We start from the raw sequence: 23,386 nt of genomic DNA, 5'->3' as shown, positions 1-23,386 counted from the left end.
AAAGACCAATTGACATAACAGCATAACAGTCATGTTTTTGGATTGTGGAAGGAAACCCGGAGTACCCGGAGAGAACCCACAGATGCACGGGGAGAACATGCAAACTCCATGCAGAAAGACCCCAGGCCGGGAATCCAACCAAGAACCTTCTAGCTGCAATGTAGGAGTGCTACCAATTGTGCCATCATGCAGCCCCTTGATTAGGCATATCGAACACAAAATCTTCTTTGTTTTAAGCTATTCCATTTTAGCTATGGCTATATGTTTATGATAATTGTCCTATTCTAAGATAAATCTCTGCTATACTCCAGGCTCTAGCCTTTCGGCAGCATCTAACAGGTTTTCTTTCAGTAGTTCACTGTATTTTACTTCATCTACTCATCAAATGTCACCATCCTGCATGGTCCCGCTGAAGGAAAACATCCCCACAGCAGCATACTTTACCCACCATGGCTTTCTTTCACAAAAGGCTTTCTTCTTCCTGTCACTTGGCTGCTTCTCTGATCAGTGATCTACTTGCCTGACCTGTCAGTTTAGGTGGACGGCCATGTCTCATTAGGTTCACAATTTTGATATAGTCTTTTCAATTTCAGATGAGGGATTCAACAACATTCTGTGAGATGTTAATCACCAAGTGGATCCTATTAACTAGGATCACCTCTGAAGGAAATTTATTGCAATTAATTTTATTTGTTGTCCCAATTTAAGGGGCAGGATACATATTGATGCCACATTTATTACTTTTATGTATTTTAAAAAAAACTTCTACTTCACAATGTTTGACTTTGTTTTGTTCTATAACAGAAAATCCCCAAAAATTACATTAAAGTTTGCAGTATCACTACTTTTCCAAGGGTAATGTCAGAACCCAGATCAAATATTCTGTTATTTATCACTTATAATCAGGGTTTATGTATAGAGCATAAATTCCGATGGTTGTGTTGACTGAAATTTTATTCTAATTGAAGCTGAATTATAAAAACCCCCTGCTTAACTGAGGTCCGTATGAAACTACAATCTCTACAGCCAACCTCCAACCTATTACAGCAACCGAACAACATCTGCTGCACCCTTGTTTCACAGTGAGACTGCAGAGAGAGGGGGGAGGTGCGTGAGGTGGCTGCAAATACAATAAAGCATTAAGGTTGAAACTGTATTTCATTTCATGGATAGTGCAGGATCAACTTATTTAAATCTCAGCACTGAAAGTAAAACATGATGTCCTGAAGCTTTAAGTGCAACTGTGCAACCTTATGCAACATTGTGCAACACAGGTTTCTAAATATTAGATTTTAAAAGGGGTTTATCTCAAAATCTGTTGATAAATTTGCAAATTTTTAAAAAAAAGGCATAATCTTTGTTCAAAAAAGCAATTCTAAAATAAACAAAAAAGCTGTATTTTTAGGATTTTAATTAAGCTAGGCACTTTCCATCTCCAGTCATACCTAACAAATACATTTGCTGTTCAACGGATCCAGATGGTGACAAGCAAGTCAGGTAGATTTGCATTATTACCCCACTCATCCACAAAGATTTTTCACACTGCTGGCTTTTAAAAAAGCGTGGAATGGAGGCAGCGCAGCAGTGTCACATCCTGTTAAAAAATGGAAAGCTGTGCCACATTTCATCCCATCTGCAGTCTGCGCCACAGTCCTCGGCAGACACAACAGGGTTCTCCTTCTCCTGAGCCAGATTCATCTGTGCTGCAGTCTCTCTGCATGCTACAGGGTCACCGTCTTTACTGTAAAGTGAAAAATAAAGAGGAGCGTCATCATTCCTGCTGGTGGCTGCACTTTTAAGATCTAATCGTTGTTCTGGAATAGGCTGTAATACGCTGACCTTCACGAGAGTCATTTCCACTGGAGGTTTAGAGGCTTTGATGTGAAGATGAGGACCTGCTACCATCATCACAGTACACTAATAATCACTGCATCCTCTCTATACCTCATAGCTGTGGTCAGGACAAATCGTTTCTGGAGTTCCTGGAGCATTTCTGTCTGAATATTTTTCATACTTTCTGCCACACTGATGTAAATATGTTATACATAAAACATGAAGCCACTATATCTGCTGGCTGAGAAGGAACTACAAACCACAGACTTTACACTCATTTGTCAAACTGAAAGGTCTGCCCACCCTCAGTCATGGTACCAAACTGTATTACTCCTACAGAACCAAGTAAAACAGTACATGTTTATGCATTAAATGCATCACTCAAAAAAGTTAGTTTTGAAGTACAGTGACTTACTGAAATATTCATTTCCATTTTCATATTTTATTATACTACAATCAGAAACTTCTGTGTAATTAATTAGGGGTTTTTGTGATAGACCAACCCAAAGTTACACATAGTTGGGAAGTGCTGGGGATACATGGATTTAGCTTTTTATTTATAAGTAAAAATTAGAAATCTGTGGCGTGCATTTATATTCTGCCTACCTTGAGAAAAAAATTTGTTGAATCAGTATTAGCTGTTTTAGCTAAGTTTCAGCTAAGTTTTCATATTTAGAGACACATTTTTTTTTCCCGTTTTTTTTTTTTTTTGTAAAATTGCTAAGGCTCCATTAGATTGCAGAAATGGTATTTGTGAATTTTAAAGTATTGCTACAAACTGGATTCCATCTGGACATTGTTGCACCATATATGCTTTGATCTACACTGGGGGTCTCTACCTATATTTTATTGAGGCATTCAAGGTTTATTGGTTTAGTAAAGAATTAAGGTAAGGTCTACAAGTCCGTAGATTTACAAGAAACTGACATATATAGTTAATAATCTTTTCTTTTTCTCTAATGTCACTTTAACTCATTTTCTGCTCACATAAAATAACCTGCTTCATAAAACCATATTTTTTTAATAAACCGCTTGCATCTTTCTCTCTCTCATATGTTACATTAAAACAATAATATTGAACATTAATGGTAACTCTTCTTGCTGGGGAAGAATCTAACATAAACTAACAGCAGTGCATAGTCAGACACATCAGCTTATTGATCTACAGTTAAACCTACAATTATTTATTTATGAAGAGCTTCATTCAGCTGTTTTAGTATCTAAGTTTGATATTTAAGGGTATTTGTGTTACCTTTTCACATACATTTTAATTTTGTTTTTTCCCCAGTAGAGTTTTAGCCACAGCATTTGTGCACATTTTAATAACGGCTGAGTCAGTAAAGGCTTTACCTGGATGCTAAGGAAGAGAGTAAGCATGTTTAATTGTTTATTTGACAAAAGTTTTAACTGACTGTGGATTAATCTGTGCAAAAGTAGATTCAATCCACTTCTCAGGAGCTAGTTTGCACACATTGAACCGCTTTAATAACCTTCAGCAGGCTTTTGCTCGATTGTTTGCCCATTTTGGACATTTCATGTCCCCCTCTAAAATCCCAGCAGTTGAGTATTTTTTCCATCCACTACCAGATATGAATACAAAACAGTACAAACGAACCAAAAAACTGCCATGGAAAATCCCATATGCAGGTGGTGGGTAACAAGCTTGATAAACCTGACTGCAGAAACAAGTATGATCCAAGAAACTGGCAGCTGACAAGAGGGAAGGCTGGGAAATAGACAGAAAGACAAACAAGGCACATGTTAAGAGAAACATTCTGATGATGAGCGGAAAGAACAGGAGAAAAGAAGCTAGAAACAAGAAATACATTGAAAGAGAGAATTAAAACAGGCAGCAACTGAATAACCAAGTCTCAATAAACCCAGCTCAGATCAGACGCCACATCAGTCTCCATGTAATACCAAACAAGGGAAAGATAAAAAGTTGGGGAGTGAGCAAATAAAAAAACAAAAAACTACATTTACAGTGAACACCACCAACAGCTCCAGTACAGAGTGACTGTTTCACAAAGGAAATGTGAAAAAGAGCAAGTGTTTCATTTAGATGCACACCGTCCAGGAGTATGTTACAGAAAGTGTAATGCTGAGCCCATCTGGCCACTGGTTACTGTCGGACTGGGCAGACAGTCAGCAAAACCTCAGTTGCTGCCATAAAAATAAAGAGCCATAGATCTTATGTGCAGTCTAGAAAAGGTTGGATAGGTATTAGTTGTTGCCTCTCTGACTTGTCTGTTTTAGGCAGTCTGAAGACACATTGGCAGGGGTGTAGCAATATGGACATTCAGAAATCTATTGGCTACATAGGCTCAGTTTACAATCTCATGCAAAAAGCCTTGATGGCATTAGCTTCAGTAAAAATAGTCTTTTACTCCACAGATGATGCTCCTGAGGCCTTCAAAACCATCCATTGTTTGTAAGCCTGCAGCTTTTTTATAGATGGATAAGTTTCTCTTGTCTGGTTCATCAGCGCCTGATGACATCCCAGTAGTGTTGCGGCCTATTTCTTACTCAAACAATCGCAGAGTAAGAGTTTGGACGAACTGAGAAACACACAGAATCAGTACCAAGAAGCTCCAGCCACATTAGGAATCAAATGACAAAACTTTTAAATCTTCTGATAAAGTTAGACCGTTAATCAATAAATTAATTATACTCAACAGCAGTCACAAACCTCGATGGCGGCAAAGGAGGAAGCTTGAGTAGACCAGGCTAGAGGAAAAAATTAGTTCTTACAACAGATTTAAAAAGAGTGTGTGTGCGTGGGCTGGACGGTCCCACAGCCGTAGGCTTGGACAGCAGCAGGTGACTCACTGTGCCTCAGCTGCATCAGGAAGAAAATCATAGCAATATACTGAACACGCAGGACTGAATTAAGGGAGGCTCAGAGGAAAGGAGAGGAGTTTTGAGGGGAGGAGACAGAAAAGGATGGAGAGACGGTGAACAAGGAAGGGATAAAGAAGCAAATAAGTAAGGTAGAGGCCAAAAGAGAAACAGCCCCCACGAGGATGCTGAAGGAAGCATCGCAGACGACAAGCGAAGACACCTCCGGGGAACTCTGGAGACCAAAGACAAACACATAGAAATTCCTTTAGGTTGTGGGCAAGAGACCATATTTGCCTGAGTAAACACAGAGACAACTGTTAGGCTCTGTGTGGATGTGTGTGTGGTAACACAGTTGCTTTTCTTGCAACAGTGTTTACATAAACAGGAACTAGGGACTGCAGTAGCCGTGGGCCTAAAGCATCTTCATACATCTCTCATGAAGCCACATCGTGTGGAAAATAAAAAAAAATGTTTTTAAATCACTCCAGCCAAAACCTGAAAGGTGTGCAGCTTAACAGTTTCCTCAGAGGATGATTGGTAATTATATGAAAGAGCTCTCCCATTACTGATTTCTGGGTAGGGAAACTTTATCTGAAAGGCCCCCTGTGTAGACCTTGACCTTTAGAAGAACTGAGGTTTAAAGAGCAAGTATCTGATTAAGGTGAGATAGTCAAAAACAAGTCAGCCAGTGGAAAAACAATTGACAAAATCCTTTCTAAAATAGCTGTACAACAGATCAAAAAGAACATTATTTACATATACACATTATATTTTATTACTACAAACAATAGGTTCAAGTAAGAAAAGATAATAAGAACATTTGTTTAAAGATCAGAAAAATACAACTTATTTTTAATTTGCACAAGAACTTCAGAGATTTTGATTTTTGCAGTACAGGCCATGTCTGCTCACTGAGATGCAACCCAGAAATTCACTCCACATTGGCTTTCCCTTACTTTCTTTTAGAGTGTGATCCATGACGGGGGGATAAGAAGTCAATGCAATCTATGATGAAAAATTTAAGGAGCAGATTTGCTTCCCCAGGATGGTAGTTTAAAGAGCCGTTAAATACTCACTTCACATCCACATTCTGCAAAAAAAAAATAAACTAACTGATCAGACACACATTTAGAAATACACATCTAAAACCAAAAGTGTGTAAAGATAAAAATGTGACTTTTAGAGCTGTGACTGGATTAAATATTACTGCTGCATTTTAAAATCACAAATTTTTAGGAAATTATGTCAGGGATTTATTTGCAACCCCATATGCAGTGCCTGATGCAGAGCTTTTGGAGATTCTGTCTTTTTTACCATCCTCCTCACTATGCACTGTGACAAAAGAAATTTGGTTCATTGTCTAGCCTTGTTTTCTAGGAGTTTCAGTTGTTTAAAAGTTTTTGTTTTTTTATTGCCAAGGACCAGAAAAAATCCTTATGATGGTTACTGTTTAAATACAAATGCTTTTCAGGAAGACAACAAAAGGCCCAATTATAGTCAGTCAAGTTGTCTCAGACAATCAGTTTCATGAATTCTTTCTGAGTAAGTCTGCTCCTTTCGAGCACCAACTTTAGTCAGCGTTAAACAAAAGGTCAGTCATATAAGAATAGACTGAACTATAAAGTGCAAAGCAGACATGTTCTGGCAAACACATCTTGTCCCTTGCCTGCAGAATTTGCATATTTCTATGAAAATATTTGTTTCTTGAAATGGGTCGTGCAAACGGGGAATTTTATGCTAGGGAAGTTTGAAAGTCCATGTAAACATAAATGATTCAGATGAAGAGCTTTAATAAATTAGGAACTCCATTGCAGTTTTCATTTTTTATTCTTAGGAAGTTGAGGAAATGGTTTATCCACCTTGCATTAGAGTGATTTTAAGGGCCTCTGTTGTAACCAGTTACCACTTAAAAAAGTTTTTGACTATATTCAAAAGTGTGGTAGCAGATTTAGTGTACAGTTGTAGGCCAGCGAGTATTTTATCTGAATTTTAATAGGTTGTGGACTATTCAGGAATGAGGCATCTAGAAATCAAAATACAATCAAATACCATCTTTCCAATTAGTTTTTTCTTCTGATTATTGTACAGAATGTGCTAATTCCTTCTTTTTGAAATAGATCAAATCATCCATTGACCAGTCTAAAGAAGCTGCAGCAGAAGTTATTAATTTAAAAAAGGCAGTTCACTCTTTAAATCATATGATCTGTTAGAAGTTGCAAGAATTTGTAGTTTAAAAAAAATTAATACAGGGGTACCCCAAAGCTGAGTTCTGGGCCAACTTCTTTTCAGTTTAAATATAAATGATCTGTAACATTTGGGCCCTGATGCAGGTTTCCCGATATATATTGAGGACAAGGCTGTATGTGTATAATATGAAGACAAAGCATCTGTTTCTAAACAACTGTTTGGGTATTTAGTCTGTTTCAGCATGTATTTGAAGTAAAAAAAAAGACTGTGTCCATTTGCATTACTTAAAAGGTCCAATATTTGAGAAACAGTGCTGATTTAAATCTAAAGCTCTATGGACAACTCAACAAAGAAGTCTCAAAGTAAAATACCTTAGTGTCATGTTAGATTCTCATAGAGAATTTGATGAGCACGTCAAGATGGTAAGCAGAGTTGCAAAAACAAACTTACATAACAACTCTCGAGACCAACTCTCCATGGATGAGATCTGGCCTCTGCTACAGCAATAAATACAAATACAGTGAAACAAAAGTCTTTACACCCTGAGTGTTTCTGGGTCAGTGTGAGTCCTGTTGTGGCGAGAAGCCAGCTCTCTACTTGACAGACGGTTACTGGCTTTTTGTGTCGAGGGTCAGTGCCTACTGAAAGGGATGTGGAATATCTCTGCACACACCACTGCGTCACATGAAAATGCCTCGCAGCTTCCTGCCAATGTCAGGGACTGATGGGACGTTTCAGCACCCAGGGAGAGCAACCAAGAGACGAATGTGACACACCTCTCATTAAACACACAGATATACAAATATTTTCTTCTGCATAGGTGCAAAAGTCTGAGCAGCAAACATTTGGACTTAGGGCCCAGCGTGACAGATCCAGAGCCATGCAGGCATCTTCAATGAAATGTTGAATTATTGATTAGAGCCTGACTAAATGTAGCAGGTGTGTGTTTGGGAATACTGCATCTCGTATATAACTCCAACTCAAGCTGCGTGTGAATTCATTAATTAAATCAGGACTACATGGGAGTAAATTCCCCTGCTAGGTTAGCTAATTAAATCCCAGCAATTATTTATAATGCAGTCATAAAGTTAAATTAATCTTTAATTGTATATCAAATAGCCTGAGCGGTTTGTGCAAATGCAGGATAGAATAAGGTTAATGAAAAACTTTGGAGCGACAAAACGGCAGCAGCCACTATTTGTTAGTATAGCAAAAAGCAAATGTGACAGCACATGAATGAAGCGAGAGAGCATGCAGGTAAAGGCCAGGACACAACCTCTAAAATCATCTATCAAATAAAAGCTTTAAGCCCTGAAACAAGCTGTAGGTGAAAATTAATCACAGATTCGTGCTTGGATGAAGCGGAGGTTGGCAGAAATTAAGTGAGCAGTGGCAACAGAGGAAAGAGGAAGCATCATGAGGCAGCTGCAGGAACACAACAACCCAAGTAAAGTGCAGGGTTAAACAAATTTGTAGAAATAGATTTCTGTTTGTTATTTCTGGTGTTCCTTATCTGGTTTATTATTTAGTTTAGATCTTTCTAGTGTTTAATTGTGTTCTGTGTTGGTTTTCCTGTGTCTGATATGTTTAGTTTTCCCTTGTTCATTTAGTTCTCCCTCAGTTGCTCCAGTAAATGTGGCTCCCCCAGGTGCACTGCATCCTGTTGATACTTACCTAGTTCCAATGTCGCGGATCATTCCCCAGCAGTTATGGCCAGGTAGTTTCCTTCCTTCCTCGTCAGGTTCTTCCATTTTCCAACCAACTCAGTTTATTGTTGACTTATTTTTTTGTTGTTCCTGCAACTCCTGCTGTTTCACATCATGCTGTGCTCCTAATTAAATATTATTTTCACTGTACCCCTGCCAATCCCCAATCTCCTTCGTGTACACCACAAAATGTGGCAGGTAATAAATGGCATAGAAAAACAACAGTTTTTCACAAAGTCACTTGTGCCGCAGTAAATAGAAACACTGCTCCCAATACTTTGTACAACCTATTGCTGTTAGGATAGCACCAAGTCTTGTCCTATAACATTTAACCATGTTTAGAGAATGGAGTGAGAGAGATATTTGATCATTTCTGGTTTAATAAGCTCTGTACATCATTATGAGTCATACCTATTGTATCTATGCCTCCTTCTTGCCAAAACAACCACAGACAGTTTTGCTTGCCAGTTTGGACCTGCCTTTTAACAGTGCTAAATATAGGTCCAGAAACTGCCCCCGGTTTGTAGATCAGCGTTAAGGAGACAATCCTGTTTGCACATGTTTTTATATACACTCAAACCTTTTGAAGATCAGGTCTAAACTGTCACTAATACTTGGATTTATTATGCTAATAGTGTATGCTCTTTTGCTTATAAACAAGGGAAATGTAAAACAAATACTTATCACCTTTGAATTAGCTTGGTTCATTATTATTCATGCACATTTGCAAAGAATACATGGAACAATGAGTATGTTGTCTGTGGCAACACAAGTTGCTGCCTTTATTAGAAGCTTAACATTAGGTTAAAAGGGGACTGGAGTGGGGTGATCCGCTTTTGGCTGCCTCCAGAGATTGAATATTAAAGGTAGGAGTTAGAAGGAATATAAATTAGGAGTTGCTTATAGATTTTGTATTTCCCACATGCAAGGTTAGTTCAGCTTCTCTACATCTGGTCTGTTGACTTCTGCTTTTTTTCTGTGAAATTGAGATGCTTAGCTCCCTCTAAATGCAAATCTTGGAAATTTGCTTCTGTTGTATTTGAACGACGTGCTCCTGCTGGCAAACAGAGACTCCGTCAACTCACAAGCTATGAAGACAAAGCTCAAATAAATAATCTCCTTTCTCCCCAGTAAGAACATTTTTAGCTGTGTAGAGATCTGGTTTCTGCTAATGAGTTTTATATTAAAGTCCTCGTGTTTCCAAAAAAGGCATTCATGATTAACTAATGAGCCAAATATATATATATATATATATATATATATATATTTATTTATTATTTTTTTTTTTTCTTGAGGTTTTGCTTTCTGTTCACACATCCTGTGGCCTCAAACACCACAACAGCTTTAACAGGAAGCAAGGCAGGAAATCTGAGAATGTACAACAGATCCAATTTCCAGCGCAGAACACAGTAGGTAACTCTGCTCCAATTTCTAAACCTTTATAAAAGTCTTTCACTCAAACAATTTAAGACTATAATTCCTGGATTCATTCAATCCTGTGTAGATTTCTGTAATTTGCATGTATACAGTACTTACTCAGTTATTACTAAGGTTTCTACAAACTGTACAAAACACAACAGCTCACCTTTTAACAGAAATGGAAAAACCATGATCTTATTACACCTGTTGCACTCTCCCTAAACGGACTTCCAGTCCATTTCCCATTGAACTTAAAAATGTTGTTGTTGTTTTTTTATTATTATTATTTTAAGACTAAATGGTTTGGGACAACCTTACTTGTAAGGATCTATATACCACTGTTGAACATACCTACATCTAGACTCAAAAGCAAAGCTGACAGAGACTTTTCGGCAGGAATGAGGCATGAAATTCTGGGCCCCATATATGAACAATATTGGTGGGCCTTCATGCTCTCTTGGTCAATAACTCATGCATATATCTTCCTTGGTGAGGGACAAAGATGTTAAACACTGTCTTAGTTTTAGATCGATATTAAGAAATGCCTAATTGTCAGAATTCTTTCTATTCCTCTTAACCTCTCCTCATCTTCATCACTACCTTCAGAGCACTCTTCACCTTTACTTTCTTTACTTTCTAATATTGTCTCTCTCTGCAACAACAAATATGTGGGTAGATAATTAGCTTGAACTGATTATAGCCAAAAATACAACATAAAAGGTTACTTCATGGTTGTTTTATTTCACATTCTGAGTGTGATCACCTGGACATGATGAGGGACCTACTGCTGCTGGGGCTGAATCAGTGAGCAATGTGCTTTATGATGTGTAGCTTTGAAAAACAACTGTGCTTTTTATATGCTGTTAAATTGATAGGTCATGTAATAATTAGACTTTGCCTTATTCATCATTTATTATGGACTTAAGTTTCAAATAGCCATCTACCTATTTAAGGGTTATAACAAGGGCTTCTCCAAAATCTAGAGATTGCAAGGAATGCATCGATACTAATTTTGTAATTAAACTAATTTAATTGTGTGGAAATTTGTTGGATTTTATTCTTGTACGTTACTATAATTTTACAGCTTTTCTCTTTGTAAAACACTTTGGTCAGTGGAACATTACTGTTAAATATGCTGTATAAACTTGAATGATGTTTGGTTCTTTGTTTTTTATTTTTTATTTTCCTTGTTTAGTACACATGAGATACTTACATACAATGTACACAAAGACACAAAACCTTCTTTTCTGGCTGTCTGACATTAAACAGCTGTGGAAGGTCCTGGAGCTCTTCTCAAATTAGATGGCAACCTGAGGATTGAACATTATGGGCTTAAATTGAACCAACACCTCAAGACATCCGCCAGGAAAATAAAGCTTGGATGCAAATGGACCTTCCAAATAGGCAGTGACCCTAAGCACTAAGCTAAACAAGTTAAAGTGTCTTAAGGACAACAAACTCAATGTTTTGGAGTCACCCTCACAAAGCGCTGATCTGAATCCAACAAAGAATAAATGGGCATAGCTAAAAAGGTGTGTCTGGGCAAGGTTGCGTACAAACCTGACTCAGTTACACCAGTTCTTTCAGGAGGAATTGGCCAAAACTCCAGCAAATTAATGTGAGAAGGTTGTAGAAGAAACATTTTCACCCAAGGTATTCAGTTTAAAATGTAATGCAACCAAAACTGAATCCCCCATTAATAGAAATATTTGGGTAAACATAACTGACTTCAAACAGGAACCTTTAAGTCTGATTTAATGACAGTGAGAAAAATCCTTTTGTCCTTTTCATAGAATGTATGTAAAAATCTGTTTTTAACTCTGAACACAGGTTGGTATCCAATAATCATCTCCTTACACTTATTCTGCTGTTGCATGTAGAAGAGCCCACTAATTAAAAACTTGGTAGGGGTCTTGCTCAAAGTAAATCTTTCTCAGAAACAGAAGGTCATATTGAGTGTATATGCAGGAAATCAGCCTTGGACCTGATCTTGGGTCATTATCTACTTCCACACCTGCTGGCCTACACCTGTGCCAAAAGGGCAGCTAACAGGCAATGTAAAATCCATCCAGGTTCTGGACGAGCTCTGCTCCTCACCAAAGCAGACCGAGATTAGGCACGAAGTCAGGTACGTCAGCTAAGTGCAGGACTGCCAGAGACATTTTCTGGCTCCAGGATTAGAGGGGATGGCTGCTCTGTTTTCAATTCATGAACAAGGACACAACCACAGGTGACATTTTAGTGGTTGTGCATCTGTCGGACTGCACTGAGCCAATCTGCTGTAAAATGAACTGTGAATGAACAAGAAAAAGGGACGTATCGATTCATTTTTCAGCTGATTTTTTTGGATTTAGTTGTTAGCGCAATAAAACGTTTCTTTGTGTAAGTGTGTGTGTGGCGGGGGGGTCTTGTTGTGTGTGTTCAGACAAACAGTTGAATTCATATGTGGCCTATTTCATATGTTAAAACTTGAGCCTGTCCCTCAGTTGGATTATGTGCAAATTTTGCCAGTTTCCGAGTTACAATACCTTAATATGTATGTGTTTCTTACTGGAGGCTGTTCTTCATTGAGGTTGTGTCTGTGCAGCAGAAGTGTGATATTTTTCAGACAAACAGCGGATATTTGCTTAGCAGACAGAGCTCTTTGCTCCCATCTCATCAGACAGTAATGACAGAAGTGTCTATAGCTGTCACAGAGAGAAACACAGTCGCTGTGATTAATCCAGCCTTTATCTCCTCTGTTCTGCTAATCCAATCTCGAGTCATCTGTCTGTCGGGTATTCAGTCTTAACTAATGGACTGTTCAGTCCACTGAGAGACAGAGGGAGGCTCGAGGACTAGCGGAAAATAAAACAATGTCAGGGTCAGCTATTGATGGCTCCCCCAAGGATCTGCGAGTAAACCAGACAAAAAAAAAGAGATACTAGGAGGAAAGGGCACAGAGAGAGACAAGAGAAGAAAAACTCTCTTTTCCCTGCAGTGCAAAGCTGACCAGCTCTAAAACCGAGTGTGACCGAGGAACGGTGTGGAAAATGTGATCACAGTTTCAATTTGAAGCTGTCAGGAGTAAATAAGAAGTACGTGTCCAAAAGGCATTTAGGGCAGGATTGCTGAACCCTGCAGTGCCGAAGCTCATTTCTACCTTTACCACAAAAAGTGCTGGAGATAAATAGATGTATATGACATTGAAAGACCTTCAACTACCTTATTGCAGCAGGCAGAAGATGAGCCAAAAAACGATATATATCTGTATATACAACAGAAATGCATTATAAAAACTGGTGAGTTGTGGGATTATTTGAGGGAAAATTAATCGTTTCAAGTTTACACATCATTTTTCTATGATGCACGGTGGCGCAGTTGGTAGCACTGTTGCCTTGCAGCAAGAAGGTCCTGGGTTCGGTTCCCGGTCTGGGGTCTTTCTGCATGGAGTTTGCATGTTCTCCACGTGCATGCGTGGGTTCTCACCGGGTACTCCGGCTTCCTCCCACAGTCCAAAGACATGCCTGTTAGGTTAATTGGTAACTCTAAAATTTCCCTTAGGTGTATGAATGAGTGTGTGCATGGTTGTATGTGTGTTGCCCTGCGATGGACTGGCGACCTGTCCAGGGTGTACCCCGCCTCTCGCCCATAGACTGCTGGAGATAGGCACCAGCTCCCCCACGACCCACTATGGAATAAGTGGTAGAAAATGACTGACTGACTGACATCATTTTTCTATTTTCAGCACAACCACTGAACCTAAAAACGAGGTTCAGATTGGATGTTTACATGCAATCATTTTAGCATGAATGCCACATGTTGGGCATTTGAACTTTGATTTTTACGAGTGGAGGGATTATAACACAAATGCAAAGATTTTAAAAAACAGAAAGTGGGGTGGAGGGTTGAGGGTTTGAATTGACTGGGGAGTCGTCTAGTCTGGATCACCACTGATATTATGTGAAATGTTCTTTATTAAGCTGGACCTCTGCCACATGCTTTTTATAGCCATCAACAAGCTTCTGGCATTATGCTAACTCTTCTTGTATGACATAGTAGAGTTTATTTAAATTGCTTAGTTTTCTATAAGGCTGTTCAGCATAGTCTAGAAATTCAGCTCAGTGTATAACTGTGCAATAGGGTTTAGATAAGGGCTATTCCAATTCACCCAGCTCTTCAATTTCACCTCAAATCTGCTAGATGGCTGAAATTCGGACACAGGGTATTCCGACAGGAGGATGATCCCATGAATATTGGTTTTGGAATGGATTAAGCAGACTAACTTTAAGGTTCTGAAATGACCTTAGCCTAAACAATATATGAAATGTATGGACTATGTTTAAAAGAACTCCCCAGTTAAATGAATTCCACTATTTCTGAGAAGAAGAAAGGTCAAATATTTAGCCAGAATTATGACAGAAGCTTTGTTGATGGCTAGAAAACGGTGCAGTTTCTCTGGAACTTAAAAGCATCTTTGAATTTGAAAAAACGACAATGAATTTAAAACTATGCACCCTGTAATGACCTCTGCCACACATGGGTAGAATCTATTGATATAATCTCTGACACCAAGGCCCCATGGCTTGCTTTAAGCTCAGCGGGGAATTTTTCTGAGGCACTGTGTCGGAGCTTGCTTAAAAATGGGAAAAGCCATGTGACTGATGGCATTTGAGCCACTTCCCTGCTTCATTCTGCTGATCGGTTGGGTTTGCTCGATGGAGCTTTGAAACACTGGAGCAATACAAATTATTAGAGAAAGCAGAAATTACCTCTGTGTCTTCGGTTTGGTCAATATTTATTTGCAGAGTAGTGTGTATTTAACCTTAGAAAACACAGAAAAGAAGTTGGAAACATGGCATAGTGTGTGTTTGTCTGTGTATATGAGTGCGTGGCTTCTTTTGATCCAGGCTACTAATTATTATTCAGATTACAGTTTTAATGACCAGAATGCAAGAGCTTGTTGCAGCACAGGTGGATTTTACTGTGGTGTCTGACCTGGTTTTTTGTGCGTTGGTGGCTAATTGCATCCTACGCACTATGTATTTCAATAACATAAATTACATCCATAGCCTCATTAAACCATGTAAACATGCCCTCTGTTCAATATGTAATTTGGTACGAGTCATTATAAATCCATTTTAATTACTTGTTATTGAGAAAAAAGTTATTGGGGAAAAAAGGTTACTTTGGTTCATTTAAAATATGTTATAAAGCAAGGAAGAAAAGAACAGATCCATACAAAATCAAATTACATTTTATTTTTATTTAATTAAATTTTACAACCCAACAAAACTCAAGGTGCACATGCAAAATATGTCAGTCACCTTTAAAAGGCTGTACAGCAACCACTGTGCCAGCACACGTCCACCTGGAGCACAATGAAAAGCTTCAAGCGTCAAGCATGACCGCACTGTGTGGGTTTTAAAATCTACTTGATACCTAGTTAGGTGACTGTTTGGTCAAACCATTGTATGGGTTACCCTCATGTGTCTTTGCATTTTGTCAATTTTGGGGGTTAAGGTTTGTGTACTTTTGTCTGCTCAGATCATTTTTCTTTGAGTTATGTGTAGTTTAATGATCGCACTAAGTCTGACCTTTGTTAAAAAATGTTTCACTGGACATACTGAGCTAATACTTTCATATTTCTTAGCCACATAAAAACTGCTCAAGAACTTTCCCTCTTTTGCCTTTACTGTCATTGAAACATTCCCAAGATTCATGATGTGGCTGGATATTTAAAATTCAGAATAGCCCATTTGCACAGTTTCATTTATGGCCATGTTTATTTGGGGTAATGACCTACTAAGTACAGAAGTATAGTGCAGCAGGAGGAGACCTCTAGTAGGACCTCCTGGGAGGGCTTGGAATCCTTTCATAACAGCTTGCAGTTCAAACTATCATTTGAATTCTTTCATTTTTTTTATTTCTTTGAGGGTGAAATAAAAAACATATTTAAAAATTATTTTACCCACCCAGTTCCATTCCTTTAAATTTATTGAAATTCCATCATTCCATCTTTGAAGAAGGGTTTAAATGCATGAAATAAAAAAGCTGCAAATTAATATGCATTCATGCATGCGTATGAAAACGTCTGAACAAAACGCTACAGAATAAACTTTGTCCAATAGATTGTTGAATATCTATTATAGAAAAGAAAACAATATTGAGCATGAGTATCGCGCCAATAAAAATCAGGTCGAAAGAAACTTGCGTCGTCTCTCTTTGCAACTCTTTGCAACTGATAAAATTAAAATGGTTGAGATTGACATTTTTTTATTTAATCAAAACTGGAAATTAGCACTGAGCTGGCACAAGGCCTGAGGCAGCAGAAGCTTATAAAGACTCCTCTGACATCTGTGGAACATTTAGTCATCCTTATTGAGACAGGCAGCACTATAAGAAAGCCAACCAAATATTGTCCCTGAAAACATCCAACTTAGCATTTTAAGCCTTAGGTCTTCTTGGAACCCAAATGTGCTTTCCATTTTCTGTCAACACCAAACATTTAAATGTCAATCTACCTGCAGCAAACAAAGGTTTCAGCCATCAAAACACATTTTTACAGGCTTTTATTAAAGTCATGATAGCTTTTTTTAAATGATTAGTGAGCATGAATGTGAGGTATGTGTGTGCTCTCCATATGAAATGAGTGAGTTCAGACAATTGCCTCCCACATCATATGCAGATTGAAGTGGTGCAGGGGATGGTGGGTGGATTAAAAAGCTCAGGGGTTGTGTTTCTTTCTTGCTGTGGGTTTCCAGCCGGTTTTACCCTCTAAGACATGAGGGATCTAAATCACTGCAGATGATACAAGCAAATGAAGCATGGCAGATATAATAGAAACCAATTAGATGTGGACAAAAGCAGACATTTTCCATGCTTGGGGCTTTTGCTATAGTGGAAAAATAGCCGCTATCAGTAAGTGCACATTTCAGAAATTGGATTTTAAAGGTTACGTTGATAGAAAAGAGAGATCGTGTTCTTCCTTCAGACTTTGTACTGCATCAGCTGATGTATGCAGTGCATGGCAAATATAGTCATAGCCCTTACACTATTTAACATTTTGTTATATTAGAACCACAAAGCTTTTTGTGATAAAAATATATTTCACAGGCAGATATTTGTCACTGCCCACTGCCCCGCTTTGGTGTAAGCTTGTGAACTCTCAGGACCCGAGAGCCGATTAAGACGGGTGGCCGGTGGAGTTAAGCTGAGCTCTGCGATGTGCACAGTTCACATAAAAAAAACCTGCAAATGTCAGAAACAGTGGAGAGAGATGGAGAATTCACACACAGACGTGTGGGAGTTATAGTGTGGCAGGTGGTGGGAGTGGGACTGGAAGCCCACTACTATAAATGAAAAACTATGTAATCGCTAAATGTGCATAAGAGCAAGCTACAGAAACAAATTAACCTGAGCTTGATAAATCAACCAGGGGTTTTATTCTTTGCCACCCCTCCTCTTCAATACATTTGAGAGGTCTTGCTGTTGTTCTTACTCATTCTTGCTGTCACCTCTGTGTTCTCACCTTTTGCTTATGTTTAAACCTGTCAAATGGACTTTCCTTCAGCGCCACCAGGTTTCAGAGGAATGCTTCTGGCCTGGAAGTTTATCGGTTGTGCTCACACCACCTCTGGCCACTGTCTTTTTATGCTTTCTTTCTATTATGTGAGGAAACTGAAGCAGCACATCTACAGGTCCTTCTCAAAATATTAGCATATTGTGATCAAGTTCATTATTTTCCATAATGTCATGATGAAAATTTAACATTCATATATTTTAGATTCATTGCACACTAACTGAAATATTTCAGGTCTTTTATTGTCTTAATACGGATGATTTTGGCATACAGCTCATGAAAACCCAAAATTCCTATCTCACAAAATTAGCATATTTCATCCGACCAATAAAAGAAAAGTGTTTTTAATACAAAAAACGTCAACCTTCAAATAATCATGTACAGTTATGCACTCAATACTTGGTCGGGAATCCTTTGGCAGAAATGACTGCTTCAATGCAGCGTGGCATGGAGGCAATCAGCCTGTGGCACTGCTGAGGTCTTATGGAGGCCCAGGATGCTTCGATAGCGGCCTTTAGCTCATCCAGAGTGTTGGGTCTTGAGTCTCTCAACGTTCTCTTCACAATATCCCACAGATTCTCTATGGGGTTCAGGTCAGGAGAGTTGGCAGGCCAATTGAGCACAGTGATACCATGGTCAGTAAACCATTTACCAGTGGTTTTGGCACTGTGAGCAGGTGCCAGGTCGTGCTGAAAAAGGAAATCTTCATCTCCATAAAGCTTTTCAGCAGATGGAAGCATGAAGTGCTCCAAAATCTCCTGATAGCTAGCTGCATTGACCCTGCCCTTGATAAAACACAGTGGACCAACACCAGCAGCTGACACGGCACCCCAGACCATCACTGACTGTGGGTACTTGACACTGGACTTCTGGCATTTTGGCATTTCCTTCTCCCCAGTCTTCCTCCAGACTCTGGCACCTTGATTTCCGAATGACATGCAGAATTTGCTTTCATTCGAAAAAAGTACTTTGGACCACTGAGCAACAGTCCAGTGCTGCTTCTCTGTAGCCCAGGTCAGGCGCTTCTGCCGCTGTTTCTGGTTCAAAAGTGGCTTGACCTGGGGAATGCGGCACCTGTAGCCCATTTCCTGCACACGCCTGTGCACGGTGGCTCTGGATGTTTCTACTCCAGACTCAGTCCACTGCTTCCGCAGGTCCCCCAAGGTCTGGAATCGGCCCTTCTCCACAATCTTCCTCAGGGTCCGGTCACCTCTTCTCGTTGTGCAGCGTTTTCTGCCACACTTTTTCCTTCCCACAGACTTCCCACTGAGGTGCCTTGATACAGCACTCTGGGAACAGCCTATTCGTTCAGAAATTTCTTTCTGTGTCTTACCCTCTTGCTTGAGGGTGTCAATAGTGGCCTTCTGGACAGCAGTCAGGTCGGCAGTCTTACCCATGATTGGGGTTTTGAGTGATGAACCAGGCTGGGAGTTTTAAAGGCCTCAGGAATCTTTTGCAGGTGTTTAGAGTTAACTCGTTGATTCAGATGATTAGGTTCATAGCTCGTTTAGAGACCCTTTTAATGATATGCTAATTTTGTGAGATAGGAATTTTGGGTTTTCATGAGCTGTATGCCAAAATCATCCGTATTAAGACAATAAAAGACCTGAAATATTTCAGTTAGTGTGCAATGAATCTAAAATATATGAATGTTAAATTTTCATCATGACATTATGGAAAATAATGAACTTTATCACAATATGCTAATATTTTGAGAAGGACCTGTATAGTTGCCAAGGCCCATCCCTGCAACAAACGCCACGCTGACACCCTCTGCAAGCAAGCTTTTATAAGCACACACTCAGCTTTAACAAGTTTCAGCTCACTGTGGGAGCTTTTTTTTCTGTATCACGCCTCACTGCTGTCCCCGTGTCCACAAAAAATACTTTAATTCAATTGAGAAAAGCAGCAGCAGTCCTGGCACCCTTTGATAAAGCTCCATCAGAGCCCAATAAGGCTGTTGCTCTTCATGCTTCAAAACAGTTTGATCAATCCTACATCATCAAAAAAAACTTTTAAAAAACTGAAGGCATAAACTCTGTGCTGCTCATAACCAGTGTCCAGACAGCCAAGGTGAGGTGAAATGAAAACCTATTAAATGCTGGGGTCTTCAGGCAGCTTTCAGAGATATATGTTGCAAAAGCAAACTGCAGACATGTCATGAATTATTATTTTCTGCAGCCTGCAGATGCATTGGGTTGCATCAACCTTGAGATCAGAGTGATAAGTTGTTTCTTACAGTTTTTCCTTCCATCACAAATCACATAAACAATCAACAACATCCAGAGCCTGAAGGTCTCAAAGTGGATTTAAATCAATAAACAAACATGTATGAGAGCAGGTACACTACCAGTTAAAAGTTCGGACACACTTTATCCTTCAATTGGATGAGAAAGTGCGTCCAGACTTCTGTCTGGTAGTGTATGTTCAACAGGTCTTTATCTGTATTCAAAATGAAGTACCAAGAATAAAAAATCCCATACTATGCACTGTTTTTTATTAATAATTGAGGAATGAAAACTGGCAGGACATTGCCAGATAAACTGCAGTTAGTGAGGCTACTGCTGTACTACTGGTGGTAGTACAATTACTACTGCGAGATGTCCTTGCAAGAAATGGGATGCTCAGTATTTATACTGCACTTTGCAACCACAGCTATTCATCTTATTTACCTCAAAAAGTGCAGGGCAACACAGAGCTGTGGGCAGATAAAAAATGAAAACCCGAGCAAGAGCAGACACTGAATCACAGATTGGTCTCAACATTTATGACATGTAACTCAGAAAATCAATAATCATTGCAAAAGAAATCACACTTTTCAAACCCTTCAGCAATTTATCACATTAAAACCACAAAATAAAAATGACTTAATTCTGACTTTATGCGATAAACCAAAACAAAGCATATATTTGTTAAAATGAAACCTAGTGTTAAAATATTTCACGAATACAGGATAAATCTTACAAGTGTAGTTTGCATTTGTGTTCAAACCCTGAGCCTTTCATTTGTACAAACATTATTTGGGGGTATGTCTCTTACAGTTTTACATATTTAGAGGCCGTTTTTTTTGTTTTGATTATTCTTCTTTGTAAAAAGCTTGAGCTCAGTCAGATTGGATGGAGACTGATAAAAAGCATCCCCACAGCATGATGCTGCCACCACCATGTTTCACTATAACATGTTCAGGAAATGTGCAGTCCTAGTTTATCCACACATGTATTCACAAGTTTATAAATTAAATTTTAGTCTTATCTGAACCAAAGCCCCTTCTGCCACATGTTTACAGTGACTCCTACATTTATTGTGGTAAACTGCAAACAAGACATCTTATGGCTTCCTCCAACAATGGCTTCTTTTTGCCACGCTTTCATAAATGTTATAATATGAATCACTAATAGCTGTCCTGTCAACAGATTTTCCCACCTTAGTTGTGAATCTCCGCAGATCCTCCAGAGTCGCTATGGGCCACTTTGCTGCTTCTTTGAATAATGCTTTCCTTGTCCGGCCTGTCAGTTTAGGTGCATCGTCTTGTCTAGGGAGGTTTGCAGTTGTGCCATACACTTTCTCTGTAAACGTCTCTTTATATTTCTTCATGACCTCTCTGGTGTGTTCCTTGGTCCTCATGATGTTGTTTGTTCACTATTGTTCTTTAACAAACCTCCGAGGTCTTCACAGAACAGAAGGATAGATACTGAGGATAACTCATAGATGGACTCTGAGGGACAATGGGTGCACTGGATCTTATTTTGTCAGGACTTGAACAACGGACAAACCCAGAATGCAAACCAGCAGGCAGCATGACGGTAGGTGAAAAAAGGATTTAATAACAAAAACTCACTCACAGGAGGAGGCAGGAACCAAAACAATAAACGGGCAGGCAAGACAGGCAAAAACAGACATGGGCAGGCTGGCAAGACAGGCTTGGCATGAAAAACAGGACATGAGCATGATCCAGAAAACTGGACATGAGCATGATTTGAAAAATGTTTCCGTGAGGAATAAACAGGACAGGTGTGTATATATGGAGTGTGACCAGGTGAAACAAGAAGAGAGATTAACTAGGTGCAGGTGAACCGGATAAAGTTAATGAACAGACAGAACAAAACGTGGCTGGAGCAAAAACAGAGACTCTTGAAAACAAACAAACAAAAACTAAAGCATGACCAGAACCAAAAACCAAACTTGACAAAACATGAACACGACTAAAACATGACCAGAAAAATAAACAGAAACATGATTCAAAACTTGAACTGTGAATAAGACCAACAAAAACCCAAAAACACCCACAAATCATAACATATTTAGGGCTATCAAAATGAATAATAATAAATACATGTGGACCCTTTCATTTTTGGACTTTATTTTTTTTTTTTAAATGAGAGTATCAATGCATAGGGATGAATTTGCAGTGTACTGTATTCTCCTTTACATATAAGCTTATTTAACAGCGAAACAAAGTTGTTGTTTTTTTCATTAGCATGAACATTTCAACATCCAGCAAGAAAATCCTTTAGGGTGAATGTTCTGCTTCCCTCGACAGAAAGTCTCTACCATCGGAGCTCCATCATCCTTTCAATTATCTGTCCTACTTCTGCAGCCAGGATCTCTACATACTCTCCTCTTCAACAGGAACAATTTATACACATCTTTAAAAAACAGTGTAGAATTTGGGTTAATTGGAGAGCTTGTAGTTGAAGCATATTATGCAGGGAACTGCAGCAGATCTTCTACAGTGAAAACTAGAAAGTGGGACACAGGGGAGAAACTCTTAAAACACAGAAAAAACAAGTAGGGAGTTTAGCCTTAAAAATGTGAGAAAAATATGAAAATCTAAATATGACATCAAAGAAGCAGCTCTGCCCTTGAATTTATTACACATGAAACAGGTTGTCACATTCAAGCTGATTTGAACATTACAGAATACAGACATTTTTTCAACACCTAAGACAGAAATATTATTTTTTAACATTGTCCCTGAATCTTTCGAGGGACTAACAAGTTTCAGGTAAAAGTAAAATGTATTTTGGTCACAAAATACTCTCTTAATGGCTACCATTCTCGGTTTATGGGATTTTTATTACATTTTTGTGAATCTTTTCTTTTTAGAAGTATCAACGTTCTCCTCTGGAGATAAACAAGAGGTCCGCCTTTACATGTGGGTTCTAATCTTTATTTATCCCAAATGGCCAAAAGAAACAAGCAAGCCTTGTACAAATTTTCTTCCTCTTGACAATACCTGAGTTTCTCTGCGGGGTCAGGTCAAGTGAGTTTGCTGGCCGTTCAAGTCCATTAGCGCCATGGTCATTGAACCAGCTTTTGGTACTTTCAGCAGTGTGGGCTGGTGCTAAGTCCAACTGGAAACTGAGATAAGCATCTCCATACAGCTTGTCAACACAAGGACGCATGAAGTGCTCTAAAGCTTCCTGTTAAGTGGCTGCATTGACTGTGGACCTCAGAAAACATAGTGGACCAACACCAGCAGATGACATGGCATCCCAAATCATCACTCACCGTGAAAATCTCACACTGATTCTCTGCCTCTTCCTCCAGACTCTGAGACCTTCATTTCCAAATGAAATTCAAACGTGATTTTCATCTGAAAGTGTTTAATGCCAAGAGTTTCAGAGAATGCATGACCATGATTTAAAAGCAAATGACTTGCACACAGGACTTTGTTGTGTGTTTTGCACCATTTTTAAATCACAGTTAGGGTTCACAACAGTAACATTTTTGTTTGTGTTCAGGACTGCTGCTTTATATCATTTTCTGTAACTATTCAGAAAATTTAGGGAGGGAAAGGTTTATGTATTTACCCAGCTTAGTCCAGAATAACTCCTAA

General features: G+C 38.9%; 1 long non-coding RNA gene across 1 annotated transcript; it reads right to left on the bottom strand.

Annotated features, from left to right (window-relative positions):
* Positions 1 to 1,394: 1,394 nt before the first annotated feature.
* LOC124873334 lies at positions 1,395 to 21,425 on the bottom strand. Its single transcript, XR_007039500.1, has 2 exons — positions 20,971 to 21,425; positions 1,395 to 1,741 (listed from the first exon to the last, which is right to left on the bottom strand). It is a non-coding gene; the product is annotated as an uncharacterized LOC124873334 (long non-coding RNA).
* Between the last annotated feature and the right edge of the window lie 1,961 nt (positions 21,426 to 23,386).

The sequence above is a fragment of the Girardinichthys multiradiatus genome, chromosome 9, assembly GCF_021462225.1.
Source record: "Girardinichthys multiradiatus isolate DD_20200921_A chromosome 9, DD_fGirMul_XY1, whole genome shotgun sequence".
Taxonomy (NCBI): Eukaryota; Metazoa; Chordata; class Actinopteri; order Cyprinodontiformes; family Goodeidae; genus Girardinichthys; species Girardinichthys multiradiatus.
This window is presented reverse-complemented; position numbering and strand designations above follow the sequence as displayed.